Source organism: Carya illinoinensis, chromosome 1 (assembly GCF_018687715.1).
Source record: "Carya illinoinensis cultivar Pawnee chromosome 1, C.illinoinensisPawnee_v1, whole genome shotgun sequence".
NCBI lineage: Eukaryota > Viridiplantae > Streptophyta > Magnoliopsida > Fagales > Juglandaceae > Carya > Carya illinoinensis.
In genome coordinates, this window is record NC_056752.1 from 32744206 (window position 1) to 32753987 (window position 9782).

The 9782-nt window shown below is 33.0% G+C and overlaps 1 non-coding gene across 1 annotated transcript; it reads right to left on the bottom strand.

Annotated features, from left to right (window-relative positions):
• Positions 1-2961: 2961 nt before the first annotated feature.
• Positions 2962-3069, bottom strand: LOC122293830. Its single transcript, XR_006237370.1, has one exon. It is a non-coding gene; the product is annotated as a small nucleolar RNA R71 (small nucleolar RNA).
• Between the last annotated feature and the right edge of the window lie 6713 nt (positions 3070-9782).

Consider the following 9782-nt stretch of genomic DNA (forward strand, 5'->3'; position numbering starts at 1 on the left):
AACGATTCGGTCCTAGATTTTGTCCAAAACTGGATCAAATCGGACTGGTTATACCCCTACACCTATCATTCAGCCCCCTGATTGGTCACTTCCTTTTGAATTAATGTGTGATGCAAGTGACTTTACTGTAGGGGCTGCACTTGGACATCGAAGAGATAAGTTGCCATATGTCATATATTATGCTAGTAAGTATTTGAATGCTGCCCAAAAGAATTATTCCACCACTAAAAAAGAATTGCTAGATATAGTCTTTGCATTGGATAAGTTTAAATCATATCTCCTTGGCTCGTCTGTCATAATATTCACTGATCAGGCAGCTTTGAAATTTTTTATTGTCAAAAAAAGACACCAAGTCGAGATTGGTAAGATGGATACTCCTATTGCAAGAATTTGATCTCACAATAAAAGACAATAAATGAGTAGAAAATGTGGTGGCGAATCATTTTTCTCGCCTTATACCTGAAGTTTCTGATGAGTTTCCTTTAATTTCTGATTCTTTTTCTGACGAACAATTATTTTCAATTGAGATTTTACCATGGTATGCTGACCTTGTAAATTTTTTGGGCACAGGAAAGACTCCACCTCATTGCAATGCTCAAGACATCAAAAGGTTGAAAGCTGAAGCTAAGTATTTCTTTTATGATGATCCCTACCTTTTCGATTATTGTTCAGATTAAATCATTAGGAAGTGTGTGCCTAATAATGAAATTTATGGTGTTTTATATTTTTGTCATACGAAAGTTTGTAGTGGGCATTTTTCAGCCAACAAAATAGTGGCTAAAATTCTTCATAGTTGATTTTATTAGCTAATTATGTTCAAGGATGCCTTTAGTTTTTGTAAAACTTATGAGTCATGTTAGAAATTTGGAGGAATCACTAGGAGAAATATAATGCCTATGCAACCCATACTAGTAATTAAAATTTTTTATTGTTGGAGAATAAATTTAATGAGACAATTTCCTTTTTCTTATGGCTATTTATACATTTAACTTGCTGTTGACTATATTTCTAATTGGGTTGAGGCAGTCCCTTAACCCAAACAGAAATGATTGATCTTTGAGATTGTCTGATGCCTTGTGGGCTTATAGAACAGCCTTTAAAATCATTTTGGGCATGTCTCCATATAGACTAGTGTATAGTAAGGTTTGTCATTTGCCTGTAGAGTTGGAACATCAAGCATATTAGGCCATTAAACAATATAATTTTAACATTGATGAAACTGGTTGTGTGAGAAAATTGCAGTTGTTTGAGTTGAGCTTGTTCACATTCTTGTTGCTTTTATTTATTTATTTTATTTATTTTTTGTTTGGCTAGGTGGCTTCGACTTCTTTTTCTTGCTTTTACTTTTTGGACGCAACTGATTTTTATTTTCTCTTAGTTTCATTTCATTTCTTTTTTATTTTTATTTTCTAGGCGTCATCTCCACCTTGTTTTTTGCTGGGTTTTAGTTTTTCTTTGTTACGGCTTCTCCTTCATTTAAGGTAGATTGTTTTTTTTTTTCTGAGTTATTACATTGTAACTTGTTTTGATTTTTCTTGACTGTTTGTCTCGGAAGCGACTTTGTGATTCCATTTGGTATTTTCTCTCAGATTTTATCATGGCTCAACTTAAATTAATTTTGCTGTTAGAAATACCATATGTAGCTAATTTCTGAAACTTGGGTTGTGGAGTGAGATTTGATTTATTTTGGGTTCTAGTTTAATGTAATATTTTATTGATAAAAGTTGATTTTCTATGTTACTAGTCGAATTTGAATTGAAAATAGATTACGGCTCTTATTCTTGATTTGTTGTTGACGTAAGGCACAACAAAAGTTTGAAAATTATCAAGACTTCTCTCAGTTGATTGTTAATGTGTGTTTGGCTAGTAAAATAGAGAATCCCTTAGAAAATATTGTAAAATTTGAGCATAACTTTTTATCTTCCGTTATCAATGCCTTGATTGGATTGTTAATTGAGAAAATAATTTAGGAACTGAAACAAAGAGAGTCTCATATCCAACCCAAGTGTTTGTTAATTTGTTTTTTTGATTAGAAATTTTAATTTCAATTCTGACTTAATTTTTTGTAGAAATTAAATTTATACTTTTTTTTTCTCAATGCATCTTCAAGATTCCTCACACTGCATTTTATTTTATTTTTCATCTCTCGTAATTAATATAATTTCTTTAGGAAAAATTTCACAAATGCTTTAATAACCCTTTGTCCCTATGGAATATGATGCTGGACTTATCCTTGATACAACTTGACACTTCTACACTTGGAAGCACATTCGAGATCAAGTCAAGTTTTTGGCGCCGTTGCAGGGGACAACTGGTGCTTGTTAGAGCATTCCTCTACTGCTGAGAGGACATTTGTGGAGCTGTGAACCTTTTTACATTCGGGGTGATATCTGATCTTTTTTCATTTTCTCTATTTATTTTTTATTATCTTTGATTTTTTGCTCTTGTTTGTTTGACTGGTTGGACTAGAGACCAAATATCTCGACTGTTTAGAATAGAATCATTGACATTTTTTAACTCTGCATCACATTCTCTTGAATCATCATCTGACACTGATAGCATTATAGCTGAAAATGAACATCATGATAGGGAAATGGTAAATCAAAACAGGACACTTAGAGAGTATCTTCAGCTTGTTAGGACTATCATCCCTTCTTGCATTATTTTACCCCTTAATGCAAATGTTTTTAATTTCAATGTCGGGATGATTCTATTGTTACCACACTTTCATAGTATGGAATCTGAAAATCTCTACTTGCATATTAAAGAGTTTGAAGAAGTGTGTTCTACATTTATGGATAGAACATGCATTGAAGAAGTCATAAGATTGAAATTGTTTCCATTTTCCTTAAAAGACAAGGCTAAGACATGGTTGAATTCTTTAAGACCAAGATCCATTGGGACTTGACAAGAAATGCAAACTGAATTTTTAAAGAAATTTTTTCCTATGCATAGAACCAATGCCTTGAAAAAATAAATCATGAATTTTTGCCAAAAGGATGTAGAAACATTTTATCATTGTTAGGAACGATTTAAAGACCTTTTAAATGCATGTCCTCACCATGGATATGAGAATTTGAGGGTCATTAGTTTTTATTTTATGAGGGTTTGCAACAAAAAATGAGACAATTTGTAGAAACCATGTGCAATGGTGAATTCTTCAACAAATTAAGGTCCTGAGGAAGTATTTGAATATTTTGACTATTTGACTAAAAATGCCCAATTTTGAGATGTTTCTGACTTGTATGATAGATCTGAAAATCAAAAATGTGTTAGTGGGGGTGGTAAATACCTCTTGAAAGAATCTGATGATTTACATACTAAACTTGCATTGATGTATAAAAATTTAGAGTCTTTAGAGCTGAAGAAAGTTAATGAAATGCATGTCTTGCCATCTATTTATAAAAAATGCAACATATGTGAAGATCCAGGACATGTGACTAATGCATGCATAACAATTCCTACTTTTAAATAAGTGTTGCTTGATCAATCCAACCTTGTGCATATAATTTTTAAGAATTTTTTTGGACCTTATTCTAATACTTATAATGCATGTTGGAGAAGTCATTCAAATTTCAGCTGGAATAATAAACAACTTGGGTTATCTACACAAGGACAAAGTTAGTATGCCCCCTATGTAGCAGCTGATCAAGGCTCGGGACCCTCTTATTTTGCAAATCAGCCCCCTCCAATGCAGAAAAAGGGAGTGGAAGATTCCATTTAGAAGCTAACTATTACCTTACAACAGTTTATGCAAAGTCAGGTCACAATCAACAACCAAAACGCCCAAGTCATCAATGACATTAGAAGAATCATTACTAGAGTAACCACTACTCTAAATAATCAAGAGAATGGCAAATTTCCCGCTCAAACCCAACCCAATCCACAAGTGCAAAGTCAATCATCTCAGAATAATGGTGAAATGGCAAATGTGAAATCAATGAAAGCTATTACAACTTTGAGGAATGGTAAGGTTGTGGATATCCCTGCCCATAGTGCAAGAAAGTCAGGTAAAGAAGCTAACTCTCCTCTAGTTAGTGGTGTGCCAAACACTTCAGATTCAAATAATGATGCATGTCTCATACCTGCACATTTTCCACATCGTTTGCTTTTTTTGCATAAAGAAAAACAATATGTTGAAATCTTAGACATTTTTAAGCAAGTTAAGATTAACATTCCACTTCTTGATACTATTAAATAAATTCCTGCTTATGCTAAATTTCTAAAAGATTTATGCACTGTGAAACGCAAACTAAATGTGCAAAAAAAAACTTTTCTCATTCAACAAGTTAGTACCATTATTCAAAACTACACACCACCTAAGTACAAGGATCCTGGTTCACCTATCAGTTCATATGTCATTAAAAATTCTAAGATTAGTCAGACCTTTCTAGATTTAGGTTTGGGGGTAATTTGCTACCTTATAGTGTGTATGAACAATTGGGGCTAGGGGAATTAAAAGCTACTTCAATCATTTGGCAACTTGTGGACAGATCCATAAAAATTTCTAAGGGTATTGTTGAGGACGTCTTATTTCAAGTAGATAAATTTTATTACCCCATAGATTTTGTAATATTGGATATGAAGTTGTCATCTCACTCAAACTCTTCACCACTTGTGAACCGCCAGTGATTTTAGGAAGACCCTTCCTAACAACTTCTAATGCTATAATTAATTGTAGGAGTGGTATTTAAAACTGAGTTTTAAAAATATGACTTTAGAACTGAATATCTTTAATTTATGCAGGCAACCTCAAGAACTTGAAGACATTGAAGAAGTCAATGCAATGAAATCCTTACTTACTGAAAACTTTTTGTTAAATTACAATTGTGATGAACTTTGGGAGGATTTAGAAGACTCTCTTGATTTAATTGAGTTTACTAATCAATTTTCTTCTCTTTGTGTTGCAAGAAATTCAAATGAGATGTAATAGAAGTTTAAATTTGAGCCACTACCAGCACTACAAATCTCAGCACAACCCTCCAATGAGAAGACCCCAATGTCGGAATTAAAGCCAATGCCCTCAGAGCGAAAATACGCTTACCTCGGACCATAAAAGTTATTTCTAGTGGTGATTTCTGCACTTCTAAACCCTGACTAAGAGAGTAAGTTGCTGGAAATTTTGACACAATACAAATCAGCCATTGGCTGGTTCATTACTGACATTAAAGGTATAAGCCATTTTATCTGCACACATAGGATATATTTAGAAGATGACTCAAAACCCTCTATAGAGATGCAAATGAGACTAAACCCCACGATAAAATAAGTGATAAAAAAAGAAGTTTTGAAATTGTTAGACAAAGATATCATTTATCCCATTGCTGATAGCAAATGTGTTAACCCAATCCAAATTGTTCCAAAAAAAATCTGGTATAACTGTGGTGGAAAATGACAAGAGAGAATTGGTGCCTACTAGTGAGACCAGAGGTTGGAGAATGTGTGTAAACTATAGGAAATTAAATACCGCATCTAAAAAGGACCATTTTCCATTGTCTTTCCTTAACCAGATTTTAGAAAAATTGACAGGGCGTGAATATTATTATTTTTTAGATGACTTCTCTGCTATTATTAAATAGAAATAGCTCATGAGGATCAAGAGAAGACTACCTTCACTTATCTTTTTGGGACTTTTGCCTTTAAGAGAATGCCATTTGGGCTATGCAATGCCCTAACCACTTTTCAAAAATGCATGTTAAGTATTTTCAGCGACTTGATTGAGGACATTGTAGAGGTTTTCATGGATGATTTTTTAGTTTTTGAAAAAATATTTAATGCATATTTGTCTAATTTACAAGTTATCTTGAAAAGATGTGAAGAAAAATAATTGATATTAAATTAAGAAAAATGTCATTTCATGGTGAGACAGGAAATAGTTTTGAGGCATATTGTATCTCCTCAGGGCATAGAGGTAGATAAAGCTAAAATAGACTTGATTTCAAATTTACTTGCGCCTAAAAATGTGAAAGGTGTTCGATATTTTTTAGGGCATGTTGGTTTTTATAGAAGGTTTATAAGGAATTTTAGCTTTATTTCTAAGCCTCTTTGTCAACTTTTAATGCATGATGTCAAGTTTGAATGGACTAAAGAGTGTCAAAATTGTTTTAATCAGCTGAAAACATTTCTCACCACTGCATCTATCCTTCGGCCCCCTAATTGGTCACTTCCTTTTGAATTAATGTGTGATGCAAGTGACTTTGCTGTGGAGGCTGCACTTGGACAATGAAGAGATAAGCTGCCATATGTCATATACTGTGCTAATAAGACTTTCCACCCAGAAAAAGAATTGCTAGTATAGTCTTTGCATTGGATAAATTTAGATCATATCTCCTAGGTTTGTCTGTCATAATATTCACTTATCATGAAGCTTTGAAATTTTTATTGTCAAAAAAAGACACAAAGCTGAGATTGGTAAGATGGATACTCCTATTACAAGAATTTGATCTCACAATAAAAGACAAGAAATGAGTAGAAAATGTAGTGGCGGATCATCTTTCTCGCCTTACACATGAAGTTTCTGAGGAGTTTCCTTAATTTCTGATTCTTTTCCTGATGAACAATTATTTTCAATTGAGACTTTATCATGGTATGCTGACCTTGTAAATTTCTTAGTCACAGAAAAGACTCCACCTCATTGGAATGCTTAAGACATCAAAAGGTTGAAAGCTGAAACGAAGTATTTCTTTTACGATGATCCATATCTTTTCAAGTATTTTTCAAATCAAATCATTAGAAAGCGCGTACCTAATAATGAAATTTCTGATATTTTAAATTTTTGTCATAGGAAAGCTTGTGGTGGGCATTTTTCAGCCTACAAAACAATGGCTAAAATTCTTCAAAGTAGATTTTATTGGCCAACTATGTTCAAGGATGCCTTTAGTTTTTGTAAATTTTGTGAGTCATGTCAAAAATTAGGAGGAATCATTAGGAGAAATATGATGTATATGCAACCCATACAAGTGATTGAAATTTTTTATTGGTGGAGAATAGATTTTATTATACCATTTCCTTCTTCTTATGGCTATTTATACATTTTACTTGTTGTTAACTATGTTTTTAAGTGGGCTGAGGCAGCCCCTTGCATATTTAATAATCATTAAGTTATTTTAAAAATTTTGAAAGAAAACATTTTTGCAAGGTTTGGCATGCCTAAATCTATAATCAGTGATAATAGCACCCATTTTTATAACAAGCATTTCTTGACCTTAATGAAGAAGTATGGTATCCATCACAAAATCTCTACTCCCTATTATCCTCAAACCAATGGACAAACTAAACTAGCAAATAGGAAAATTAAAAACATTCTTAAAAAACAATTAGCCCAAACAGAAAGGATTGGTCTTTGAGATTGTCTGATGCCTTGTGGGCTTATAGAACAGTCTTTAAAACCATTTTTGGGCATGTCACCATATAGACTAGTGTATGGTAAGGTTTACCATTTGCTTGTAGAGTTGGAACATCGAGCGTATTGGGCCATTGAACAATATAATTTTAACATTGATGAACCTGATTGAGTGAGAAAATTGCAACCATCTGGGTTGGATGAGTTGAGCTTGTTCACATTCTTGTTACTTTTATTTATTTGTTTTATTTTTTATTTTTTTTGTTTTGCTAGGCGGCTTCCTCTTCTTTTTCGTGGTTTTACTTTTTGGATGCAGCTGATTTTTATTTTCTCTTAGTTTCATTTCTTTCTTTATTTTTATTTTTTGGGCATCATCTCCACCTTCTTTTCTGCTGGGTTTTACTTTTTCTTTGCTACGGCTTCTCATTCATTTGAGGCATATTGTTTTTTTGGGGTTATTACATTGTAGCTTGTTTTGATTTTTCCTGACCATTTGTCTCGAAAGCGACTTTGTGATTCCATTTGGTATTTTCACTCAAATTTTATCATGGCTCAACTTAGATTAATTTTTGCTGCTAGAGATACCATGTGTAGCTAATTTTTGAAGTTTGGGTTGTGGAATGAGACTTAATTTGTTTTGGGCTCTAGTTTAATGCAATATTTTATTGATAAAAGTTGATTTCTCTATGTTACTAGCCGGATTTGAATTGAAAATAGATTGCGGCTCTTGTTCTTGATTTGTTGTTGACGTAAGGCAAAACAAAAACTTGAAAATTATCAAGGATTCTCTCAGTTGATTGTTAATGTGTGTTTGGCTAGTAAAGTAGAGAATCCCTTAAGAAAATATTGCAAAACTTGAGCATAACTTTTTATCTTCCGTTATCAATGCATTGATTGGATTGTTAATTGAGAAAATAATTTAGGAACTGAAACAAAGAGAGTCTTATACTCAACCCAAGTGTTTGTTGATTTGTCTTTTTTATTAGAAACTTTAATTCTAGTTCTGACTTAATTTTTTGTAGAAATTAAATTCATACTTTTTTTTTTCTTAATTCATCTTCAAGATTCCTCACGGTGCATTTCATTTTATTTTTCATCTCTCATGGTCAATATAATTTATATAGCAAAAATTTCATAAATGCTTTGATAATCCTTTGTCCCTATGAAATACGATCCTGGACTTATCCTTGATACAACTTGACACTTCTACACTTGGAAGCACATTCGAGATCGAGTCAAATATGCTCATCCATAAGTAAGAGGGCATGTTTCCAGCTTTAGCTTCCAAAAATGGGGAATGAGGGAAATATTTCAGTTTCAATATTTGGGCTGCTAAAGACTGAGGGTGCTGTATGAGCCACCATCCCTGCTTAGCCAACAGAGCTAGATTGCTCTTAATGTCTCTAAATCCCAGCCCTCCAACCAACTTGGCCTTCCCCATAATGTTCCACAAGATCCAGTGAACCTTCCTTTCTTGTTCTTGCTGTCCCCACCAAAAGTTATGCACGACACTGTTCATTTGTCTGATAAGGGTACCAAGAAGCTTAAAAAGTCCCATGCAGTATGTAGGCAATGCTTGGATCACAACCTTTAAAAATATCTCTTTGCTAGCTTGTGAAAGGAACTTGGCCTTAAAGCTATGAACTTGTAATACCTAAGTAATATTACGTAGGTCTTTACGTCATTTTATTTTATTCTTTAAGTTAAATATTTTTAAGATAAATATTTTTATTATTTTATTATCTAATTATTTTATTTTAAGATGTGTGTGTTTTTATTTTATGTGGGTTATTAAAATAAACTAAGGGTATGATTTTAAGACTTTACAATATTTTCCCTTAAAGCCCTCAAATTATTATTTTTAAGAAATAGTCCAATTGATTTCCACCATTTGATTTGGTAGGTGAAATAAATATCTTCTTACTTTTAATTCAAGTCATCCATTCCTTAAGCTTCCAAGGCAAGCTTTTGACTGAAAAGTTATTTAATCCTTATCTCCCTTCAACCCGTCGATCATAAACTAAAGAAGAAACCATTTCCTTTTTCCTTCAAACCTCACCGTTGACTTCTCCTTCTTCCTCTCATCTTCTTCTTTTCATCTTCAAACTCAAGAAAAACCAAAGTTTTCTCTCCACTTCTTCAAGCCGTGCGACCCTAAGGAAAGAAAGAAAATATTTTATCATTTCCCAAGTCGTGCCATACACTCCTTCCATACCCATTTTCAGGTTTGTTCATAGTTTGGAATTCAAAGTTTGTTTTCATCTTCTAAGAGGTGAAAATTTTAAGGTAAGAGGCCCTTGATTTGTTCGCTAGTATGGTTTATATGTGGGTTTCAAATTTCATGACTTATCTCACATATGCATTTCGATTTTGGGTTTCCAGCCAAGAGTTATTGTTTTCTCTAGTCCATTAAGCCGAAATCATATCTCCTCTTCATCAT